Raw genomic sequence first — 26,602 nt, forward strand, 5'->3', positions numbered from 1 at the left:
ATTTCTTCCCAAAACTCTAAACCTCGTTTAAGCTTTTTTGCAGGCCCCCAACTGTCAATGTCAGCAATAATACGTCATCCGCAAAAATTAATCCTGGAGTTTCTTGTATGCCTAGTACCAAATAAGCCTACTTTTTCTCTACATGACCGCCTAGTAAGTCGTTAATAAACAATAAGAAAAGAATTGGTGACAATTTACACCCGTGTTTTAGCCCAACTTTCGATTCAATCAATCCACTAACCACGTCTTCCTCCACCTTAATGCTATCATAGACTTTTTCATATATACTTCTGATCACTCTTCCCATCTTCTCCCCCACCCCCTCCCCAATCTTTCAAATAAGGCCTCGCTGCACACTGTGTCGAACGCCTTCTGGAATCAATAGCAGCCTTCTTTTCTCACATATTTACCAATTATTGTTCTCACAATCATTAAATTATCTGCCGTCTTCCTCCCTTTTCTGAAACCACTCGGAAAAATCGATAGAATTGAGTAATCGTCTGCCCACTTTCTCTACCTGCTTTCTAAAATACCCGTGTACACCTTGCTCAGGGAGTCCAGCAGGGTTATTCCTCTATAGTTACTGGGATTTGTCCTCTCTCGTTTGTTTTTATAAATAGGACATATGATCCCCTTCTGCCATTCTTTCGGGAATTTCGTCGCTTGAATATCTTGTCTAGGAATGTAAGCAAACTCTCTGTCATCTGTCTATTTTTTCCTCTTCGTTCCAATAAACTTTTTTATCCCACTTTCTCCTACCGCAGTCCAGTTCTTAAATTTACTTATCACTCCCATCATCTCCTCACATGTTATTTTCTCATCTAATTGCGGACAGCCCCTCTCAATCCCCCTTTCAACTTTATTGCCGCCTTCTACCCTTATCCACCCTTCCCTCTCACCGAATAGTTCCTGGAAGTGCTCCACCCATGTTCCATACTCAGTTTTAGGTTTTGTCACTCTACTCGTCCCTCTATTAATTTTATGAACCCTGGTCCACACCTTATCTCCTTCCCTGTCTTTACACTCCCTGTTTAATGCTTCCGTTTGAGCCTCCTGCCATGCCTTTTTCCTAACATTTTCTTACATTCCTTTCTCAACCTGAAAAGTTGTTCCTTAACCCGCTCCCACCATGTTTCCTGAACTCAGCCAGTGCTCTCATCACTGCCTTCCTCTTCACCTTACTCTCCTTATTGAACCAACCCTCCCCCATATCTCTGGTCTTCTTCCTGTATGATTTTTCCACTGCCACTCTCCTACCGAGATATTCCAGTAGCTCTAAAGCCCTATAAATATTATTGCCTTCCACCGCTACCTCGATCCCCACCCTGACGATCTGAAATTCTTCATCTTCCAGGTAGTTGCTTGACTTGGCTTTATCCTCCTCAGTCCGAATATATTTGGGGCCTCTGCGACCTTTCTCCCTCCCCCTCTTCCTAATCCCCTCTCTTCCACTCTCCCACTCCTATTCGCGATTATATATACCGGGGAATGGTGTGATTCTACACAATCGACCACCTCCATCCTGTAGATTCAAACTAACATGCCTTCCGAACTAATTACCAAATCAATAACACTTCCTCCCTAATTTGTAATATATGTTATTTTTCCTTCCCTTATCGCCCTTCCACCACCCATTCAGAAAGTACAAATTGCTCACCCCACTTAATTCTAACAACTTCTGCCGTTAAACGTTCCTCCCTTTACCTTCACTCCTCCTACCTCCCATTGCCTTCCACCGCTACCTCGATCCCCACCCTGACGATCTGAAATTCTTCATCTTCCAGGTAGTTGCTTGACTTGGCTTTACCCTCCTCAGTCCGAATATATTTGGGGCCTCTGCGACCTTTCTCCCTCCCCCTCTTCCTAATCCCCTCTCTTCCACTCTCCCACTCCTATTCGCGATTATATATACCGGGGAATGGTGTGATTCTACACAATCAACCACCTCCATCCTGTAGATTCAAACTAACATGCCTTCCGAACTAATTACCAAATCAATAACACTTCCTCCCTAATTTGTAATATATGTTATTTTTCCTTCCCTATCGCCCTTCCACCACCCATTCAGAAAGTTACAAATTGCTCACCCCACTTAATTCTAACAACTTCTGCCGTTAAACGTTCCTCCCTTTACCTTCACTCCTCCTACCTCCCATTTTTACTCCCTTTTCTTCTTTACCATACTCTGGGCGTTCAAAACCCCTAACGAAATCAACTAATCCTCTTCGTACTTTCCGCTAACAATATTTATTTCCTCTATCGAGCCTCTTGGTGGGTTGTATATAAAACTCAAGCACACACTCTTCCTCTCATATCCCTCCAGCTCAAACCTAACCCACATTACCTCTTCCATTTCATTTTCTATATTTGTAACTTGATCACTTAACGCTTCTTTAACTAATAATGAAATACTTCTACATTACCCAACTTGCTTCCTACTCCTTCAATATTTACCAAGCCTATCTTACACCCTAGCTACCTACTGCACTCATTTGCCCCCTCCTTATCACCCTTATTCCTATTTACATCGGCTGCGTTATTCGATGTACTTCTAGTTTTACGCATTCCTTCTCTTTCCTCTCTGCTCTCTACCTTCTTTGACGTTTCAGCAGAATATTTGCTCCCTCTCTCCTCCTGCCCTTTGCTTTTCTTCCCCCTTATATCTTTTAGACTTACACTTCTAACCCTGTTCATTACATCTCCCCAGCTACCAGCCTCTTCCACCTCCACAGCACATGCCGGTGGCGCAGGACTGCCCCTACCTCCCTCCGTACGTTGATCAGCGTCTTCTTCTCTCCGGCGATCTTCACTGTTGCCTCCTCTTCTTTCTTCGCACTAGACATTGCTCCTCTCCTCGCCAACACCCCTTACTCCGTCATCACCAGCCGAGCCCTCCTCTTGTCACACCTGCCGTTCTCGTTTGCATAAACGCCTGCAGACAATTCTGGTCCATTTGCTGCAACTATTCCACCGACCACTCTCTTACCCAAATACCATTCCCCACCACCAACTTATTGCCCCTAATGAACGCTCTCAACCCTTGTTGCCTCGCTCTCCACATGTGTCTTCTTATCACTTTAAACTCTCTGCTCGCTTTACTAGCTATATCCTGTTTCAGCCATATCTTCTCTTCCTTTACGTTCCCTGCGTTCCTTAGGACAATTTCAGTCATCAGGGTAGATATCAATGTAAGCTTAATTGGTCTCCCACCTTGACCTTTCACTCTTCCCACTCTCTGAACTTCATCAATATCCACCTCACTGAAATTGATCTTCATTCTATTCTGTACCATCTCCACCACTTTATAAACTAGTGTCATCTTATCTTCTTTCGCAGCTTCTTCAAGGTCGTATATGAAAATATTCTTCCTCCTTCGTTCCTGGTTCCCATCCGCAACTTCTCCCTTGAGTTCCGCCACCTCCCCCTCCAGCATCTGAACTTTCTTTCGTATTTCCTCCATCTCCGCCTCATTTCTCCCCACTTTTTCCTTCACCTCATCCAACTCATTCCTAACGCACTGTCTTAAGTCGTTTAACTCCTTGGAATGATAACTTATTTCCTTTAATTGGTCTATCTGACTCGCCTCCTTCACCACTTCTTTTAAGGCCTCGATCACTTCCCACCCTAGCGACCAATTTGGCCTGGCCCTGGGTTTATCTCTACTCCACCTATTATAAGTAGCGCTACCACCACCACCGCCAACCAGCAGCCCTGCCATCTTCCCTATTTTCTCACCCATCTTCCTCATACTCAATTCCTCCTGCACTGCCAACTTCCAACCCTCACTCGATAAAGTTCTAGCGCTATCCCCATACTTCATAAGGCCCTACACCGCTGGCTGCGCAGTAGTGTGTGACTGGGGAAGTGCTGTCCATGCGCGTATCTGCATGTTGCGGACATTCCACAGATCGGCGACGAGATCGTAGTATGGAATGTATGCATTAACTTCCATTACGCACGAATGTGAACACCTGTCGACAGGTTATTTTTATTCCTGTGATACAGGATAACACGGTAATAAAAGATGTTCTTTAGATACATCCTGAATAAAATGTTTAAAAGGTGTCGCATTAGAAAGCAGAAGATCCGTACGGAAATTCCCGTCAGTTCACAAACAAAAACTACTGTACTGTATTAAGTTTAGATCAAATGCCTCGCAGAATTTATACACAGCAATAATCCAAAGGTCTGAAGAGTACAAGTGGACCGTGAAGTGTGAAAGTCTGTATTCTTTCACATTAATTTACGGTAAGCGTCTAATACTGTTGCATTCCAAGCATCAGGGAGCAGCCATTCCCAGGTCCTAATTCATTAATAATAAATGGCACAGCCTACACCGACTAACGTGAATACACGCAATAAATATATAAGAATCAAGACGGTAATAACACGAAAATGATACTTTTACGCATACACACTACATCATTTGCATTGTTATTGCACAAATCTCCACAAATCATTCGATAGCTAGCCTATAAGTAACAGACGTAATAAAACAACATTTAGAAAACTGGATAAGAAGACTTCAAAATACACTACTAATGATAGTACAGTACATATGTACACTTTTCAAAAACAGAAAAACATTGTATACCAGTACATGAAATGAATAATCTTAAAAAAGAATATGTAGCTCACATTAGGCCTACTATAATGATCATGTTTTTAACTGATTTGTTTGCTTATTCGGAATAGACACGTGTAATTAAATCCTAGGCTCTGCACTTAAGCTTTCATGAAAATACCAAGACATTTTCAAATCACAGCAGTTTACAACAACAGTATGATTTACATATCATGAGAAGAAAAACATATTTTACCTGTGACTTAGCAGACTGGAGAAAATCAATAATCCATCAATTCTTTCAATATTTACAGCTGTATCAAAAGCAAGAATCTGTAATATTGACAAAAAGAAAACCTGTGAAATAGAATGTTTTCTATGTAAATTACATAGCAGATCTTTTCTTTCTGATGAGTAATCAGAGCAGGTATTATTCAGTACCATGAACAGATTGTTGAAAAAGTACATGACTGCAGACATCTGTAAAAAAGAAGAAAAAAAGAGTATGCCCAGTGTTCACCACAACTAACTTTACTTAGGTACTTTCATAATTACCATCTGAATGAAATTCTTCGTCCGCCTCTGTGGTGTAGTGGTTAGTGTGAATAGCTGCCATCCCCGGAGGTCCGGGTTCGATTCGCGGCTCTGCCACAAAATTTGAAAAGTGGTACGAGGGCTGGAACGGGGTCCACTCAGCCTCGGGAGGTCAACTGAGTAGAGGTGGGTTCGATTCCTACCTCAGCCATCCTGAAAGTGGTTTTCTGTGGTTTCCCACTTCTCCTCTAGGCAAATGTCAGGATGGTACATAACTTAAGGCCACGGCCACTTCCACGGAAGTTAGGCTTATTCAATGGAAACCTGTAAGCAATATGTCTAAAAATATTAACCGTGTATTCGAAACCAAAGAAATGTATATATTTCTATCTCATTTTTTCTCAACCACTCCTGGTACAATGACAGAACATTCTCCCACTGATTTATCCCAAGATATTCTTCTGCTTCATAAATAGAACGTCGTGTGTTACAATTCAGAACAGTGTGGTAGAGCCAGCAATCATTCAAATGTCACTACATTATTTTACATTTTTAAAAATTCTTCCTGAAAAAACTCATTACACTAGTGCTACTCTACCTCATAATAATAAATGTACCAACAATTAAAAGAATACCTAGCTTAGTTTGAGTTTCTCTGAGTTAAATATATTTTTAGTAGTTGGTTAAGTTTAAGAGAGGAAAATATATCATGTAGAATGCAAAATTCCCTCTCATACTATTCTCATCTTAAATACCAATATTAGGCCTACTGATTATATAAACTCCAACTGAAAGGAGATTTTCTGAGCACAAATTAAAATTGAAAATATATTCTAACTTTTCAATTGCAGGAGCATTATGATTCACATAAGGGAGAACATAAAGGAGCTTGAATATTAAGCATATATGAATATAACAGTTAAAGAGGTAGTTTGATTAGTGTTTTCTAGTGCAAAGTATGAGTCAGCCTATTCAATCTTCTGTGAAACAGCATATTTAACAATTATTTTATTATAAAGGAGATGTGAAAACATGGATAATGGTATCAATAAATCATTTTTCTGATAATTGTTAATTATTTTAAGCCATATTTAGACTTAAAATAGATGGGTATACCAAGCTTTATCAAACATATTTTCCGGATTCTAGGCCCGTGTTTATCGAAATTTTAATACGGGTACACAGTCTGTAAAAACAAAATGTGCGCTTATTCAGAATAGCTGTTTAGGTCTTAAGAATTGTCCCTAATGAAATGAAAAACCCCAAGAAGAAGAAGCCTAACATTCAGAATCCACCCTGAATCCACCACTCTGTAGCACATTCTCGATTATGGTAATTTTATAACATTTCAATTTCTATTCACCTGTGAAAAGAAATACCAGATCCTTCCTGATACCGATTTGTACAATTGAAAGCTGCACAAGAGGTCGCCATCATTAATAGTTCACCACTCCGCACTTAAGGCTTAACTTAGGCCTACTCTCCTTTCAATGTAAGCTCGCACTTATCACTAAAAATAGTTGCTAATACCATTGCAACGCCCTCAAACAATACAAGAAAATGGCAAGCGTCATTGGGACGTGCGCATACAAGATAAACAGTAAACAACATCACCAAAGACAAAAATGGAAGTGTGCAGGACCAAACCCAAAGAAATAAGATTAGAGGATGGGATCATTAGGAATTGCGACAGACATCGCCCAAATAACACCAACATAAAATTTAGAGTTAATTTATACTTAAAAGAAAATTCATTCTTACATATTATTTAAAAATAAAAAACTATTAGACCCCAATTAACATAATGAACTTGAGAAAATAAAATTATTTAATTGTTGGCATCCCTGAAAATAAGTCAGATAACTAATCTATAGATAATTAAAATTAATATTATTTTCAAAATAAGTCTTCTTGGTAAAATCAAATTCTGGTGCACCAGTGAACAAACATAAAATTTTACATAAATTTATAACAAATTATTTAATAGAGGGCTTCCGACGCATCCCAGTGGAAGGATCATTCCTCACAAACTCACATAACGTAAACAAACAATGCATGAAAATAACGGGACATTACACTACAACCCACCAATATGAAAACACATATCGTACAGTAGTTAAAATAAAATCAACACTAATACATTATAGATAAAATCACTCCACATAGTAGATGTGGTAATCGGTAACAACACGACCAGAAATGCACAATTTAATGAGGCGGAACCCACATTACAAGATAGAAAAACACACGATTTTGCCTCAATACCGCAAAACAAAACATCATACTAATAACAGCGGCATGCGACAGCCGATGCTAATGCCCACATGACAATAATGACCAATGACAGTTGCGTAACTGCCACACGGCGATAAGATAAGATAAGCAACAATACAGAGAAGAGTAGATAAGCCCCAAGCAACAATCACTCCACACTAGGGGTGCCCAAAACCCTCAATTAAATCTTCAAACTTTTAGATAGTTAAAGAATTTCATCGTTGTAATAAATGTAGGTATCCTAATATTATTAGGGAATAATAAAACAAACCACCCGCAGCAATGCAAGAAATATACAATCCAATTCCCTAGTCATACGTATGAATCAAATAAGAATCTATGAAAAATCCAACTAATAATAATAGTAAAAATAATGATGCCCTTAAAGAGAAATGGGTGGCATTCAGTGCAATCGCAGTAGTTAGGTCGTAACACGAGTAACGGAAGGCCGAATCACACGAACCGAATCACAAACAATAGTATGGGAACAAAATATCAGAGAGAACAGGTGATAGTGTACACCACAATAAACACGGCAATATGAAGATGCAATTTATCAAAAGAAACAGCACACGAATCAAATAATACACGAAAACACACGGAGATACATCAGAAACAAGAATAAACAAAGAGAATCACCAAATTTAGAAAAGGCAGGAACGAATTATGACTGTTACCTAGAGCAAACACTGCATTTCGCCGTTACGCAGCACACACTTCAAATGTGAACACCATAATCAAGCAGTAGCTTACTTCACTTACAATAAATACACTTATAGAATACAGAAAACTACACCAAAACGATATTTATATATATATAGTAATAAGACCTAAAGGCGAACCTTTGTGATGAACAGTCATGCCCAGGTAACATCCTCGTGCTATTACCAACTACTACGCCACTTCACAAATAAGAAATTTTAAGAAAGACTTACATACTAAAAACGAATATACTTAAATACTATACATCACATTTTGACTTCCTTGTTAGGCGAGATGTACTCGCCTTTATCATCCGATACCTACAGTTTTCCTTACAATCATTTTGGTTACAGAGTAGCCGTTAAACATGGCTTACCTTACAGACACGAGCGCGTCCAGTCACAAGCGAGTCCAACAGCTAAAAGGCGCCTTTCACACACTGTCACTAGGCGCGACACAGTCTCAACCCCGCTACACGCTCTGGCGGAGACCGCTGAACCATCAAGATAAGTTCCTAGCCACTCTCACAGATGGCGTAGGCGTCCATGTATCGTTCCACTATGTAATAATACCTGGCAGAAGTATTACCAAGCAATAAACAGTGTTGCGAAAAGTCACAACAGCCACGTTTAGACAGGAAATATGGCCAATATTCCAACAGTTCACAGCGCTCATGCTTTAAAATAACCAAGTCTACTAGACTCAAGGTTTTAGTCTTTCCATAGAGTTGAATAACAGTTCCATATGAACGGGAAAATCATGGCTCAGTACAGTACTTAGCCCGTGAACATAATGTCCGTAGAGGAATTAGTAATTTACCAAAATACCAGTTCCGATGAGAGACACCATATAATTATATGTCGCGTAGACAGTAGATGGTTCACATATATATGTATATCACAGGTAGCGTATTTGTTAATAACGCTAAACCATAAATTATCACTTCATCACATAACACAACCACAGATCCGCTAACCGATAGGAATCACTATGAAAAACACACAACAAACTGTAAAAATCACCATGTGTTAAAAATGCATTCAAAACTGAAGTGCCCGCAACATGGCGATGCGCGAAGATATTCAATTTTCCGCATAGAACCAGCGCGCTCTGTGAGTCTAGATAAGTAATGTTAAAGTCTTTGATACTTCAGCCCTCACTCAGTACATCCACTCACACTGTTTACTCGATCGAGACTGCGTGCTTAGTTTATACAAGTGTACTTCTGGGGGCGGGCTGGTGGGTTCTTGGACATCGCAATGAACACATCTCTCCTCTGAAAGGAATTACACGTAAGATTTGCATAATTTCTACTTCCTTATAATGTCACACACCTTGTGATACGCGGTGTATTGTGCCCTACAGGACTCTAAAGTTCCGGCCAGGCGAAAGCCGGTCTCGAACCCAGAGTACAGTAGTGAAAGAACTCTCACAAACGTGAGCTGGTGCACATAGTCTTACCTGAACACATATCCTCGCTCAGCCGGATGATAGCGCTCTTCTCAGGGATAACATGGGTGGACAATGGGCAACATTAAGATAAAACACTAGGATATGTGACTAATCAGATAAGAATCAGCTAAATTAAAAAAATATCTAACAGAAAACATCGCTGCATTCAAAGTTTAACAAACAGGGATTTATTACATAAAATTAAATTATTTACAAATATAAGAGCTTTCAAAATGCTTGGGTCAAGATAATGTTGAGCCGATGACAACCAGTTCACTGCCTTCACGAAACCGCGGTGCTGTAACAAGCATGTTACAATTGTGTAAGTAACGAAATCTAGGAAAACGGATCTCTGCTGAAATACACATCTAACAGTAATTCCCATAAAATTTACTATGCCTCGTACCATCGAACCCCGGTGCAAACAAATATCAACACATAATGTACTGTGTCCTGACTCGGTCTCGAACCCTAGTCCCATGAAGAGTAAGGCGTATAATATTCATATACAAACAATATAAAAAGAACACAACCAACATAACCAAGGGTGTCAATATCAAACGGGCCAGTGTTAATATTAACGTAGAACAAATAGAACATAAAAAAATCTCTCCCTGCTTTCAAAACATCAAGGTCGTCTCCTCCCCTTAACACACTCGACAAGCTGCAGAGGGCAATATAACCAAGTTTCAAGACTGTGACGTCAGGCACAACAACCTTCACCCTCCGACCACTTCACAAGCGACAGTCCACATAATTAACGAGCTCAGCTGGCAGCAGCCTAAGAAATCTCGCCTATCAACTCACGTACTCTGGCTGCTAAAAGCACTCTTTAAATACACCTGGGCTGTCCGCCCTCATCTCAATATCACCTGCACTATAACAAATCTTATTTCCGCCTCCCATGGGCTCAACCTTGATAATACAAAACACAAATCACTAAGTGATAGTCACATGGCCATAATAAGGCATCTCCAATACATCCAATATACTCTCAACTGTGCTGGGCTTTTTCATATCAATACATACAGTCAGCTACATGCATAATGCTCATATCTCTCAAATATTCGGACTTGCTCGCCCTGTCAGTGAAGCTATGTGAATTACGGGTTATATCCTGGTCACAACTATACAACCTACGTCTGCAGAAAGAAACGCCTAAACGCGATACAATAAAAAATGCCTGCCTGTTAGACTAACCTACTATGACCAAGGGAGTTCGACCTGACCCATAAAGATAACACGGACGCTAATCTAATACTACCAAAGGAAATATAAACACACCAACAAGGAATCTACAAACTATCATCTACCCTAATGTACGGGGTTCGAGCTTGAGGCCTAGCTCTTTATTACCAAGAAATATTCCTACCATAACTAATCTGTTGACTGACGGCCCCCCTATTCCTATCTAAATTTAAATGACATGCTTGAAACAGAATTGGAAAGCTCTGACCTTAAGTGATGGGTGACATGACGGAGCGGCTCTCCCTGTGGACCACTGAATTTACCACATCATGACAGACTGCGACGCTTACAGCAGATACTGTTGACCACTTGGAGACATTCTTTCTTTCGTGACTCCTTCGTACAGCTCCCTAGATGGTTGGAAGATGTCCCCTTCGACGTCGCGCTGGTCACGTACGCCCAACGTTCCTGGATCGATTCCCGATGTCGTGTTGGCTTCAGCTCCGGTTGTGGCTTCCTCGAAATGATGATGTAAAAGCTCGTTCTGGCTTGATGCAGGGGTAATTCCTCGCAGATACAGTAGTACTAGTTGTATGTGCAGCTCGAAGACAAAGTATTGTTCGCAGTGCCGACTTGTAGCATGACGACTTCGTCCAAGCAGCCTTACGGTCAAAGAATGAGACTGATACGCCAGGCGGCCTCGTTTTTATAATCAGGTTAGCGTAACCACGCCACTTGATCGCGTGCAGGATACGCGCGCCCGCGACTCGAAGTTTTCCCGCACAATGCACGTCAAGTACTCTATTTAACGAATGCATTTATGATTGCAGCCCTAATGCATATCAAAATAAAGCAGAAATTATGCAGGTTGCAATTCTTGTCTCAAATCCAATGCAACTCTTCTGTAATCAAAGATATTAATTTAATTCTTTCTTCCCTCCGAAGGTAAGTTTTGCCGGGATCCGGGAAGCGTCCCCAATCTTCATTAAGAGGCTTGGCTTGGGACATAACTCCCTTTAATGAGGTTCTGGAGATTTCTCATAATGATACTCTTGCTCTCTTTACACAAGAACGCTTCTTCTGTATTTTTTTATGAAATATACTATAAGACAATGACTTCGTGGGTGGTCTTATGTAATCCCAATATCCAATACTAAAATCTATACTATTAGTCCATGAACAGTATGGTTCAGTATATTTTTAACACTTGCGGCCGTGGCCCTGAAGAGGCACCGTTAGATACTTTCTCTGCAACCTTGGTGAGCTTATCTATGGATTACTTTGCATTAGTTTGGGTTTAAATTTACATTAAGGTGGTACATAAAAGTGAAACACAACTTATACATATTCCCCGACCCCGTATCAGGGAACAGAACTAAGTTTTTGATATATATTCACATTATTTTCATCAACACACCCTTTAGAACCACTATCATCGCATAAACTGATCAAAACTACACTTGCGTTTAGTACATATATCCACGTCTCGCAGCCATATTGGAAGATAATGTCAGAGATAACCTTCTAAGATGGAAACGATTGGAATATATCATTAAACACATATTATTGACCTACGCAATAATACTACCATCTGGTGACATGTAACCCTAAGTAAAGCTTCATAGAATCTTGCACAACATTCTAAAGACCTGCATACCTCTTTCCGGATCTGTAATGCCTTGTCAAAGTATACTGTACCCGCAACGCGATTGGAACATAAGTCCGGCCGCCACAGGCTATACCTTTCCTTTTTTTCTTCTTTTTTTTCTTTTTACAATTGGCTTTACGTCGCACCGACACAGATAGGTCTTGCAGCGCCGATGGGATAGGAAAGAGCTAGGAGTGGGAAGGAGCCGGCCGTGGACTTAATTAAGGTACAGTCCTAGCATTTGCCGTGGGATACCACGGAAAGCCAATTTCAGGGCTGCCGACAGTGAGGTTCGAACCCACTATCTCCCGAATACAAGCTCACAGCAGGGCGCTCCTAATCGCACGGTCAACTCACTCGGTACAAGATATACTGGCCTACGTTATTACTGGAGGCTGGGAAATGTAGAGGGTGCGCTGGCCGTAAAACTGAGTCCACGGCTGACTTCATGCGTCGCTCTAGGTAGCTCCTTGAGCGCAGCGAGGGATCTAGTCTGCCGTGCTGATTCTCATGTAATTTAACATTTTTCCACTTGGTGCGCGCTTCAAAGAGCGCGAAGTATACAGTAAAATACTATCCGGACTGTTACAAGCGTAATGAAAGGATTTTTGTGATTTACGAGCTCTCAGGTGGCAAATAGGTGATTAGTTAGTGAATAAATTTCCGTCAATTTTTTATAAAAATGCTATTTGTTCGGGGCGTCGACCTCTAGAGATCGTTTGCCCCTAAATTCCATTATTAGTCCCTACGTATTGTAAAAATTAAATATGGTATAGGTACTATTAAATTCCTCTGAAGGGATGTGGTGTCACACTAACACTAACCCATACAGGTTTTCGGTGACGTTTAGTAGCTCCTTGAGCGCAGCGAGGGATCTAGTCTGCCGTGCTGATTCTCATGTAATTTAACATTTTGCCACTTGGTGCGCGCTTCAAAGAGCGAAAAGTAAACAGTAAAATACTATCCGGACTATTACAAGCGTATAATGAAACGATTTTTGTGATTTACGAGCTCTCAGGTGGCATATAGGTGATTAGTTAGTGAATAAATTTCCGTCATTTTTTAAATAAAAATGCTATTTGTTCAGGGCGTCGACCTCTAGAGATCGTTTGCCCCTAAATTCCGTTATTAGTCCCTACGTATTGTAAAAATTAAATATGGTATAGGTACTATTAAATTCCTCTGAAGGGATTTGGTGTCACGCTAACACTAACCCATACAGGTTTTCGGTGACGTTTGGATACGAAAAGATGGAAGGAAGGAAAGAAGGAATGAAGAAAGGAATGAAGGAAGGGGGAAACTGGGCGTGGTTTTTGTTGAGGTACAGCGCCATAATTTGCCTGGTGGTGTGAGAAAACAGTCTTCATTGACCTGCATTTAAGGCAGTTACCAGGTGATACATTCCCTAGCTATTGTTTTCCTGGTCTTTTCTAATGATTTGAAAGAAAATGAAAATTTATCGAACATTTCCCTTCATAAATGATTCCAAAATCTCAATTCCCCTTCGTATAATTGAGTAATTACCCCTTTAGTCCCCTTGAATTCCAACTTCATCTTCAGTCAGAAATAAGACAGGGCTGCCGTTAGTGGGGTTCGAACACATCATATTCCGAATACAAATGTACAGCTACGCTTCCGTACCACAGATAGTGTCATCACACCAACAAAACTCTACTTTCAAATTCCATTTCATCTACAAAACACAAACCGACATGTCCATATACAACAAGATCGTATAGATGGAAGGCTACACACGTAGGAAAAGAAGTTCAACTCTGTAGAAAAACTGAACATCGTGGAGAAACAACCACATCCTCAGTCAATGAGCATATGACCATCCACGTGAAATCAGTGATCCGTAGTATAAAACACATTATTCTATTGAACTGAAACGTCCGACTCATTGGCTGATTGGTCAGCGTAGAGGTCTTCGGTTCAGAGGGTCCAGGTTGGGTTTCCAGCCAGTTCGGGGATTTTAATCGCCTCTGATTAACCCTTCGGCCTGGGGACTGGGTGTTTGTGTTTGTTACAACACTTCCCTCTTCATATTAAGACAACACACTACACTACCAACCACCACAGGAACACGCAATAGTGATTACATCCCTTCACGTAAGATTGGCATCAGGAAGGGCATCCGACCGTAAAACATGGCCAAATCCACATGTGCTACACAGTTCGCACCCGCGACCCCACAGGTGTTGGAAATCTGGTAGACAAATAAGAATAAGAAGAAGATTCTATTGGACTGAAGAAACTATACTTCCTGACCGTTTTCCCATTACGCGGGATCGGTACTTAAGGCGAGGTATCCGCCAACCCTATATGGAAGAACGTAGCCCTATTCACTATTGCGTTCCGTGGTGGTTTATCGTGTGATGTGTTGTGTGTATTTGAAATTGTGTATTAAGGCGAACTCTCGAAAAGCCAGCCCCCAAGCTACAGGAAATAACCAGAGTCGATTAAAATCCCCGGCTCGAACCAGGAATCGAACCTGGGGTCTTCTGAACGCTGACCATTCAGCCAAAGCGCCGGACAGGAATTACTAAAGCCTTAGTTAGACAACATGGAAAGAACTCACTGAAGTACAAAAATAGACCAAGCCGCTGTGAATAGAATAATGTTGAAGCTAATCTGGGATGCGATATGATATTTATAGAATGTAAACTGGAGACCCATCTTTTTTGAGCCATTTTTAACAGTATTAATGAATAAAACTGTCGAAACACCTTAGTTAAACGTATGAAATCGGGTTGAAACTAGGTCATTCAGCCATAATCTTCCTAATGTAAATAAATTCATAGTAAGACATTTTAACACGATACTCAGGAATTATTTGCGTACTACAAAAAGGGAGAAAAGAAAATTAAGAGAACGTAGTTTCTTCGTAGGTGGCATAATAGCACTATCTTAGCGAATTTTCACAAGCACTTATCATAAACACCGTGTTCAACATTGGAAAATTTGTTTCTTACATAGGTAATTCTAGGGGAGAACTGAGAAGTACATACAGATCCACCTCCCCCCACTTTTCGCTCTTAATTTCCCAGCCTGGTACGATAACGCAGACTAAGTGACAGACTCTGCTCATATTTAGACCAGAATAGCTGGATCCCTAGGTTTCATTTCCTGTTACCTCTTAAGTTCTTCTTCGACCACTAAGCAATAATAAATTGTAGTTTTGAGTGACTGAGCTATCCCACAAAATACAATTCCGTCACCCCTTATTTCTCATTTATCTATAACCCTTCTATTAAAAATAGTCATTGCATTATTTGCTTGTGAATCTACTAATCGAAGTCTGACTGATATTTTCATAATGCAGTTTAAGGGAGTGTTTTTTCTTCATGACAATATAGCATAATTCCACCGTATGAATTAAGTAGATAACATATCAGTTTAAGGTTTCCTCAACATTTCTGATAGGAAACCTGAAAGATTTCCTTATAATATTGCGAATGTTACTGCACCTGTTTCCCCTCGTACGTGAGAATAACCGATATTGTGCCAGTAAGTGATTTCTCTTGTGATATTGCCGACACATTTCATTTTTATAGGTTTACAGAATGTGGTAGTATCGTACAGCTTTCACATAAACTGGCTCACCCCTTAAATTTAACTGGAATAAATTTCTGCGGTGAAAGGAAATCATTATGATATTGCCTACGAGTAGACAAGGTGCAAATATCTTTTTTGAGAGCGAAGTGAGTCTTGACCAGTATGATTCCTCGCTCAATAAATTATCTTGTGAGTGATCCGATGTAATTAAACGTGTAGGCCTACTTTAGACATAGTAGAACGTTCTGTCGATTTGTTTCCTGTCTGCCAGGGACTTTGTTAACACAGTGAACTTACTCTGCTCCCATTATAGTTTATACCAGTACCTCTGCTGTTTCTGGTCAGCGTCTGCTTCGCCATGACTATGAATACGTCCTAGGGCCAGAGGCTAGCAATCGCAGGCGTTGATGTGAGGTCTAGGTGTTCCTCAAACCACCAGCTCTTCTTTGCTTGCTTCTATATTAGCAGCAGTTTGGGCTTCCGCTGGTTGGACCAAGAATGAAAACAGAAGCCTCATAACTAGAGCCCGGATTTCCATGCACTATCAAATCTCAAAATATGCTTGCATTCATGCACTATCATATGGCAAAACATGCACAATAAAGTGGGAAATATGCACTATCAAATTTCAGTTCAACATCGTTACACTATCATTTCCTTTTGAAACATTGTACAAATAATTTCTCCAAATTGTCTTGATCTTAGTTCATCCGTTTATCTGTCAATTTATCCTTAAACACAGAAAATGATCTTTCTACGTCACAAGAAGTGATAGGTACATACTTAAATGAAGACATTTTGGACAATATGAAGTCAAATTGTACACTTTTTGCATTTTCACTACACAATATATATTTTATAACCCCACGGCACTTAACGCCCTTGAAAGGGCCTTGGCCTGCCCAGCTACCGCTGCTCAGCCCGAAGACCTGTAGATTACGAGGGATCGTGTGGTCAGCACGACGCATCCTCTCGGCCGTTATTCTGGTCTTTCGAGACCGGGACCACCATCTCAACGGCAGGTACTCCTCAATTCTAATCACGTAGGCTGAGTGGACTTCGAACCAGCCCTCAGGTCGAGAGAAAAATCCCTGACCTGGTCGGGAATCGAACGCAGGGCCTCCGGGCGAGAGGCACGCACGCTGCCCCTACACCACGGGGCCGGCAATATATCTTTCATAAGCTTGACGAATTCAAAATCAGGATTTGACCGGATCACTTTGTTCAGCTTATCTCTAGCTGCCGAAGCTACTTCTCCGTGCGATGATTGCAGACTCGTTTGAATGTCTTCAATAACAGCTAAATATTCGACAAGGGGTAGACCTGTAGCTTCCAACTTTGCTATCGCAGCAGGCAATTCGTCAAAATTTGTTTTTATATACATTCAGTCTTTCTAAACATTGTTCTAGCCGAAATCCACTTGCGCATCTTTAGCCCGTAACTTACATGGTTGGGTCCCTGGGACCCAAGACTATTTTCTTGCGTGAATAAATGTTCATACCTTGGCCGCACTGCGCTTAGCATCTCTGTACTTTCCTCCCTCTCAGTTCTCTGTCTGACCTTGGCAGCTGCTGACATGTTTACAGTTTCCTTGTGTGCGCAAATAAAGTGTTCGGGTCCCTGGGACCCAACTGTGTAAGTTACGGGACATTCCGTGAATGTGTGTGTCTTAAATTCTTGCTTGTGTTTTGGGGCATATAATGTCACTAACTGACGATGAAGTTCGTGTTTTGTTAGAGGAGGATATAAGTGACATTTCGGACTGTGAGAGTGAGTTTGAATTCAGTGAACATGATTCCTACAGTTGTGAAAATTGTGAAAGTGAGGACGAGGTTGATACGATCAAAACACACCGTCCAATAAGTACAAATGTTCAGCAACACCGTCAGTACGTGGGAGAACCCCTCAGCATAATCTCATATTGAGTCGTTTCCACTTGCCTCGCATCGCAGGCCCAGCTTTACGCCTTACATCAGCATTAACTGCATCCGAATGCTGGAGTCTTCTATTTTCAGATAATAGGCTCTCTGAAATAGTCTCTCACGCATAGGAAAAATAAGGAAAGTCACCGCCGATCTACAAAAGCAGTCTTATCAGAGTGAAACGAATATAACAGAATTACGAGCTTTTCTTGGACTATGTTATTTATCGGGTGTTTTCAAATCCCATAACGAAGACTTGTCATCACTTTATGCAACTGATGTAACTGGAAGAGATATTTTTCGCACAACTACGTCATTACAGCGGCTCTACTTTTTGCTTAGATGTCTCAGATTTGATGACTGTCCAACAAGAGATGAGCGCAAGAAGAATGCCAAATTGCCATATATATCAGGGCTATTCAACAAGTTTATAGCACACTGTCAAGACAACTACTCCGTGGGAGAGAACACAACAATAGACGAGATGCTAGTAGGATTTCGAAGGAAGTGTAGATTTCGAATGTTTATACCTTCAAAGCCTAGAAAATATGGCATTAAAATTTTCATCTTAGCTGATGCCAAAATGCACTACTCCCTCAATGTAGAAACATACTGCAGCAAAAGAACAGAAGAAAGTTCGAACGCCTGTAAGCTCATGAACCCAACAAAGGTTGTCAAGAGACTTGTACAATCCATTGTTGGTTCCAATAGAAATGTGACCGGAGATAATTGGTTCACTTCAATAGAATTATTGGATGAACTACAAAAGATGCATCTAACCTATGCAGGGACTATACAAAGAAACAAGCGAGAACTGCCAGTAGAATTTGTTCAACCTCTAGGAAGATCAGCACCTTCAACCATATTTGGCTTCTCGGGTAAAAAGCTCTGCTATCGTTTGTACCTAAAAAGGAAAGATAGTAAATTTAGTGTCAACTATGCATCACCAGGCTTCTGTATGTCCTGAAACCAACAAGGCAGAGATGATTTTATTTTATAACGATACGAAAGGTGCTGTAGATGCCCTGGATGAAAAGTGTCATAACTACACCACACGAATAACTATAGGGGTATCACCTTGTTGGATACACTTAGTAAGATTTACACCGGTATTTTAGAAAAACTAATTATGAAATGGGCAGAAGATTACTCTATACTCTAAGTGTACCAGTCAGGATTTAGAAAAGGAATGAGAACTACAGATAATATATTTATAGTTAAAACAATTACAGATAATAACATAAGGAGGAAAAGTAGGTTATATATTGCAGCAATAGAACTGCACAAATCTTTTGATTCGGTTAGGAGACGTCTGTTGTTGCGAAGCTGGCTGGAATAGGGATGTCAAATAAAATGATTAAAGCCATAGAAGATTTATATGCAGAAATGATATGCTCGATTAAAGTTAAGGATGATCTAATGGTAGGCAGGATACACTCGAATATCGGACTTAAGCAGGGATGTAAACTATCACCAATTTTGTTTTTACTTTTTATTAATGATGTAATCGACTGTCAGTGGAAGGAGAATAGGACAATCCGCTGCTTAAATAACAAAGAAATTCCTGGCCTAGTCATCGCAGACGACATCATTCTGCTCTCACTAACAACAGTCGGTATGCAAAATAGTCTTAAGAAAACGGCTGAATACTGCAGTAGATGGAATTTGAAAATAAATAACAAAAAAAGTAATGGTTTGTAAAAGAGAAATAAATGAAAGAGAAGCGAAAGGCGCCGGTGGTTAGAAGGTGTACAATTAGAAGTTGTGAATGAAGTAGAATACCTAGGAATCATAATAACATCGAACGGGATGTGGAAGGAATAAATAAGACGTGCCAAATTGGAAGGACCGGCCGTCCTATCAACTACAAAGTCTTTAGAGAGGAAGATGCCAAATTTGGAATACAAGCTGCACAAAAATATTTTAAAAGCTCTTGTGATATCACGATCACTGTATGATGCAGAAATATGGCGTATCGAAGTAGAAAAAGGAATAGATGTTATAAGTAATAAATTCTGTAAAATAATAATGGGTCTACCAGAACGCATAGCAAATAGCGGAGCTAGAAGTTTCTGTGAAGATATCAGCATCCTAGCAGATATAAGCAGGGAAGTAGTAAAATATTGGTTAAATTTAAGAAGGTGAGAGGGGAGGGAAATATTGAACCTAGCATAGCCAACACCAGATGAAACACCTAGATGATAATTATTGGGTGACGAAGGTGAAAGGTACTGTATGCTAGATAGAATAGAAATGGGAGAATACTGGGATAAAGAGATGAACAGTAAAGAGAAGAGATTCGTCAAAAAATAAGGATTAGAGTGAAGGACATAGGGAAACAGACGATTAGGGCTGAATGTGAAACCAAAAGAACACTAGCAGAATTTTGTAGAATTATTCAAAATATGTCAATAAGGAAAGAAAGACTCCCAAATAGAGAACTAAGAGGTGTGGTGTGGTGGCTAATGGGGATATATAATAAGGGGCTGAGAGAGAACCGTAATGAAAATCATTGTGTATTCTGTGGAGAAATAATCGAATTGAGAGTATGTAGGGGAACTGATGCACTGTGAACTGAATATGTTGGTGATGAATATAAATTAAAAGTAGAAATAGAGAAGGAATGTTATACAATAGCTAAATTGTTAAATAAAGAATAGGTCTCTCCAGGAAGAAAAGCAATTTTATTTTTATTTTTTGCATTTTAAGAAGTATGTGGCAGAAAGAAATGAAAAGAGATTAGCACTAACTAAAAGTACAGTTACTGTTAAACGTGCGTCAAAAATAGTAAAGGTAAGATACATGGTGACATTTAAGCAAGTAGTGTGATACACCTGAAAAGTTTCTTTAAATGCCTGTGGAGGCGTTTTTGTGTCTCGCGTGAAAAGGTTTGGCATAATATTTACACTGACATAGCAAATGTCATGGGGTAGTCACCTAATAGCGTGTGGGGCCTCCTGTGGCCCTGCGAACTGCAGTGAGGCATCGTGGAAGTGAGTCGACAAGTCCCTGGTAGTCCTCTGGACGCAGCTGACACCAAATCGTTTGCAGAGCGGCCGCCAATGCTGGTCTGTTCGTGGGTGCAGGATCCATGGCACGCAGCCTGCGTTCCAGGATATCACAGATATGCTCGATAGGGTCCATATTGGGGCAACTGGGTGGCCATGGCAGTCGTTGGAGCTCCGCTGCATGTTTCTGGAACCATTCCCGGGCGACGTGGAAGCGATATGGCGGCGCGTTATCATCTTGAAACACCGCAGAACCGTCTGGGCGCTGGAAGGCCAAAAATGGGTGGAGATGGTCTCCGAGCAGCTCAACGTACCGCGTACTACTCAAAGTCTCTTCCAGAACAAGTAGGGCGCCCATTCCACACCAGGAAAATGCACCCCAGACCATAACAGAGACACCAGCGCCCTGGACCACACCTTCGAGGCAGGTGGGATCCATCGCTTCATGTGGTCTGCGCCATACACGGTGCCTCCCATCGGCATGGTGCAGTTGAAATCGTGATTCATCCGACCATATCACGTTACGCCATTGTTCCAGTGTCCATCCCTGGTGAGTGGCGACAAATGCGCGTCGTTGTACCCGATGACGCTGGGTTAACAGTGGCACCCGTGTGCGGTGCCGGCTCCCATATCCCATAGACCCCATGTTCCTACGGATTGTCCACTGGGAGACGTGTCTAGCACAGCCTGTGTTGAATTGAGCCGTGATTTGTTGCACGGTTGCACGTCTGTCACTATTGACAATCCGTCTCAGATGTCGCCGGTCACGGTCATCGAGGGTGGCTGGACGGCCGGTCGTTCGTCTGTTGTGAACAGTGACACCCGCATTCAACCATTCACGATACACCCTGGACACGTTTGATCGTGTGAAACCGAATTCCCTCACCACTTCCGAAATAGCACTTCCCATCCGTCGGGCACCGACCACCATACCCCGTTCGAACGGTGTCAGCTCACGACGACGTTCCATGTTACACCTGTCACATGCACAATCACTGCTCACAAGGTCTCCTATACAACTGCCGCTGGCACAGGGGGCATGTGGTGCGCAGACAACACACCTGCGCATCAGTGCTCCACTCTCCCATGACATTTGCTCAGTCAGTGTAGTATCTACTGGAAAATGGGTATTTACAATTATTTAAATTAGTTCTGCTGTGAAGTAGAAGTGTGCGTTCTTTTTGCCGCGAGGTGATTAGTTATATTGTATGTTTGATAATGATCATTTTTGCTTTAAGTGTATAAATAAGTTAAGGTAAGGTTAATGTTGTCTTAGAAAATATAGCATTGCTAACGTCTAGGACAAAACAAATTATATTTAGTATAGTTAAACAAATATAAGAGGAAAATGTAAAATGTAAGGCATGTATCAAAATTGAACAAATTGCAATAAAAGAGTGCTCACTACCTTAATTCGAGATAATCCGGAACTAGAGGATTGGCGTAGGCTACTCCTACTCCTCTTATTACCCCTAATTAGCGGCATTAAGTTCATTGATGGAAAATTTTAAAAAAACATTACGTTTCTATTTAACCTATAGCCAGATTAATGATTTCTTACCTACTTAACTGCTTCGAAATTATTGCAGTATGAGGTAGCAGTATTTAGCCATGTACCCCATCTCGTTAGAATAGGCTGTGGGGGCAAAGGCAAATCCGGCAAACTCTCATCCTGTATGCAGCAACACTAGCAGGAGCTATCAGGAATATCTTTAGTATGAAAATATGGTGTCAATGTATGGTTTAGAATATTAAATTATCGGTTTTCAATGTGCAATATAATTAATATTCAAGACTATATTTTATTTATACTTAAGGCGTATTGTTCCCGCCACTCGTTGCAGTGCATGGGCTAAACATGTAAGTTGCTTCAGATTGATGTAAAGTACTTACGAGATTTTCCAACCTTCACCAAATATGTCGCAGCATCACTCAGCAGTAGGAGTACCCTTTCCTTATCTAAATTATTTGGTCACAACATACCTGAAATGTCAGTAAAAGAATTAGAATTCATTTACATTTTACAACACGATGTACATCATTTTGTATGATCAATTACTAAAATTAATGTGACTACTCATAGATTCCTTCATCAAAGAAGTTCGCAATTGAAGAATGGTTTGTTTTCTGTATAATTTTGTAGCGCCCAAGATGATCTTGATCAGGTCCATTCTCACTTAACTTCCCAACTATTAAATTGGTAACATATCGACATTCTGAGTCTGTAGTTTTGTCCACAGAAGCCCATATGTTTGATTCCTCCAAGTCGTTTCCAATATCACCTAAATTCTACTTGGAGAAATGATAAAATACTATCCATGTAAACAAAGTAAGTTTGAGGGTACCTCTTTTCAAAAATGAATTACGCATTTCCAAATAATATTAATTGAAATTCATTTAAAAGGTAGTGTAAAAATTTATAAAATATGCTTTTTCAAACCTGTGCATATGATTTCGGAAGATATTTTTTCTTAAGGTTGTTACATCTGGGATATAATGTGTCGTATACTTCTCTAAAAACGATTTCAATGGGTGATTTGCCAGTTTTTCAAGCGGTATATTTTCCCCCACTAAAGCACCACATAAATCCATAAAAATGGCTTTGGGCCTGGTTTAGCTAGTGTTGTGGTAATAAATGTTTGGACACATCCCGTTTTGGTTTCCTTTCGTTGCTTCATTTTTGCAGTGTGAAACGGAACTTCTATGTGGATCAACTTGAAACTTTTTTTGAACATTTAATCTGCAAACGAAACGTTTTTTCCAGAAATAGTAAAATTTAAATTAAGTGGGTCTCTGCCTGGTATAAGGTGCTAATATACATATTTAAAAGAACATAATATATTAAATTTAAGTAAAAGAAAGCACAGGTACTTGCGTCTTTATTGCAACAATCACAATAAACTACATCACCACCCGTTCTTGGGAATTCCTTTCCATCAATTCATTTAGACACGAGGCCGCTGTTAACAGGTGACATGACAACACTCCACAGCTCCAACACAAAACTGCAATCTGCAGCGCGCCTGCGTGCTGCATCCCAACTGCCTCCTTTCTTTCAATCATTTTGGCCTGATACATGTGACGAGCGAGAGTTCCGGGTAGGAAATTCCAGGATAACGACGGAAGAGCGCTCTGTACAAAACCATGGTTTGTAAGCCATCATCTCAGAAACGCGACCTGACAGAAGTGTGATAAAAGTTTTGTTTTGTTCGTCTAACGTAGACGAAAAAAAATAGCCATCATTTAGTAATGCACAATTTACGGTTCAGTTTATAGCCATTTATACTGGGATACCTTATTTCAAAGAATTACAGCGATCGACATCAGGCCTTCCAGCTTACATCAACGTTTACTAAAGCAACAGATAAGAAAGTGCTTGGCTAATACAGTAATTGGATTATAGGATCTGCATGGTGTGTACTAACTTTGGTTGTCAGGTAGGATGCCATGAATTCATTCTATTTCTGTCCGTCTCTCAATAAAACATATACCGGGCGAGTTGGCCGTGCGGTTAGGGACGGACGGCTGTGAGCTTGCATCCAGGAGATAGTGGATTAGAATCCCACTGTCAGCAGCCCTGAAGATGGTTTTTCGTGGTTTCCAATTTTCACAGCAGGCAAATGCTGGGGCTGTACCTTAATTAAGGTCACGGCCACTTCCTTCCAATTCCTAGGCCTTTCCTATCCCATCGTCGCCATAATATATATCTGTGTCGGTGCGACGTAAAGCCACTAGCAAAAAACAAAATAATACACATTACGTGGAAAAACAGTCCCAAATTCTGCAAACCAACATTCATAAATGACACTATCATGCAACTTAACATTATTATACGTTCCAAAGTCAGAAGATAAGTTAGATTGTGCAATATAAACGCTCAAATATACGTTATTAAATCCAAAATCTTCAAAATATGCACTATGCATGCATTGCTCCTAAAAAGGGCAAAACATGCAAAATGGGCAGAGCATGCAAACATGCACGGAAAAAGAACGGTTATTTGGAATCGCTAAGTCATAAAACGAATATGTGCAAAATTTGAGAAGTGTCCGCCTCCGTGGTGTAGTGGTTAGTGTGATTAGCTGCCACCGCCGGAGGTCCGGGTTCGATTCCCGGCTCTGCCACGAAATTTGAAAGAGCGGTACGAGGGCTGGAACGGGGTCCGCTCAGCCTCGGGAGGTCAAGTTAGTAGAGGAGGGTTCAATTCCCACCTCAGCCATCCTTGAAGTGGCTTTCCGTGGTGTCCCACTTCTCCTCTAAGCAAATGCCGGGATGGTACCTAACTTAAGGCCACTGCCGCTTCCTTCCCTCTTCCTTGTCTATCCCTTCCAATCTTCCATCCCCCTGCAAGGCCCCTTTTCAGCATAGCAGGTGAGGCCTGTTGTATCCCCGGACCCAGAGTCTGAAGCTTCAGGACACTGCCCTTGAGGCGATAGAGGTGGGATCCCTCCCTGAGCCCGACGGAAAAACCAACCCTGGAGGGTAAACAGATTAAAATGAAAGAAAGAACTAACTTATTTAAGAAACATGCATTTGCATGGAAATCCGGGTTCTACTTATAGCACTTACAACTGGAGTTTATAATTCGATACATTGCAATTTCTTTCATTATTCGTGGCAGAACATTGCAACACGGAAGCGTAAAAGAAAGAAAATATTCTGTATAGCACTGAACAATTTATTGAAGTAGATAGCGTATGTATTTACAAAGTTAGGGTTACGTATACCAAACTAAACCAAACCCCACGGCTCAACAGCCCCGAAGGGCCATGGCTTACCAAGCGACCGCTGCCAGCAGATTATGAGGTGTCGTGTGGTCAGAGCGACGGATCCTCTCGGGTGTTATTCTTGGCTTCCTAGACAGGTTCCGCTATCTCACCGTCAGATAGCTCCTCAATTGTAATCACGTAGGCTGAATGCAACTTGAACCAATCCTAAGATCCAGGTAAAAAATCCCTGACCTGACCGGGAATCGAACCCAGGGCCTCCGGGTACGAGGCAAGCACACTACCCCTACACCGCGCGGCCGTCTAGAGTTACAAAATTAATAATAATAATAATAATAATAATAATAATAATAATAATAATAATAATAATAATAATAATAATGTTATATGCTTTACGTCTCACTAACTACGTTTACGGTTTTCGGAGACACAGAGGTGCCGGAAATTAGTAGCACTGTTTTTCTTTTACGTGCCAGTAAATCTACCGACACGAGGCTGACGTATTTGAGCACCTTCAGATACCACCAGACTGAGCCAGGATCGAACCTGCCAAGTTGGGGTCAGAAGACCAGCGCCTCAACCATCTGAGCCACTCAGACCGGCATCGTCTAGAGTTACGTATGCACTGGGATATATAATACAAATTTAATAGTGGTATAATGAAATTTACTGCAGTATGTCGGTTCAACACAATACTGATCTGCATTTAGGACAGTCACCCGGCTAGCAGATTCCCTATCTGTTGTTTTCCTGGCTTTTTCTTAAACGATTTCGAAGAAATTGGATATTTATAGAACATCTCCCTTCGTAAGTTCCAATCCCTAACTCCCCTTCCTATAAACGAATGAACAAAAACCTACAAGTCTTTGACCGGGTCAGGGATGTAATGAATGAACCATATAATAAAGGCTATTAGTACAATGGGCTCGCCACTCCCAAAGTGATTTATGAATGACTGATAAATGCTTTCCTTCTTTCTTAATCTGCTTACCCTACAGGGCTGGCTTTTCTCTCGGACACAGCGA

Source organism: Anabrus simplex, chromosome 1 (assembly GCF_040414725.1).
Source record: "Anabrus simplex isolate iqAnaSimp1 chromosome 1, ASM4041472v1, whole genome shotgun sequence".
NCBI classification, from domain to species: domain Eukaryota; kingdom Metazoa; phylum Arthropoda; class Insecta; order Orthoptera; family Tettigoniidae; genus Anabrus; species Anabrus simplex.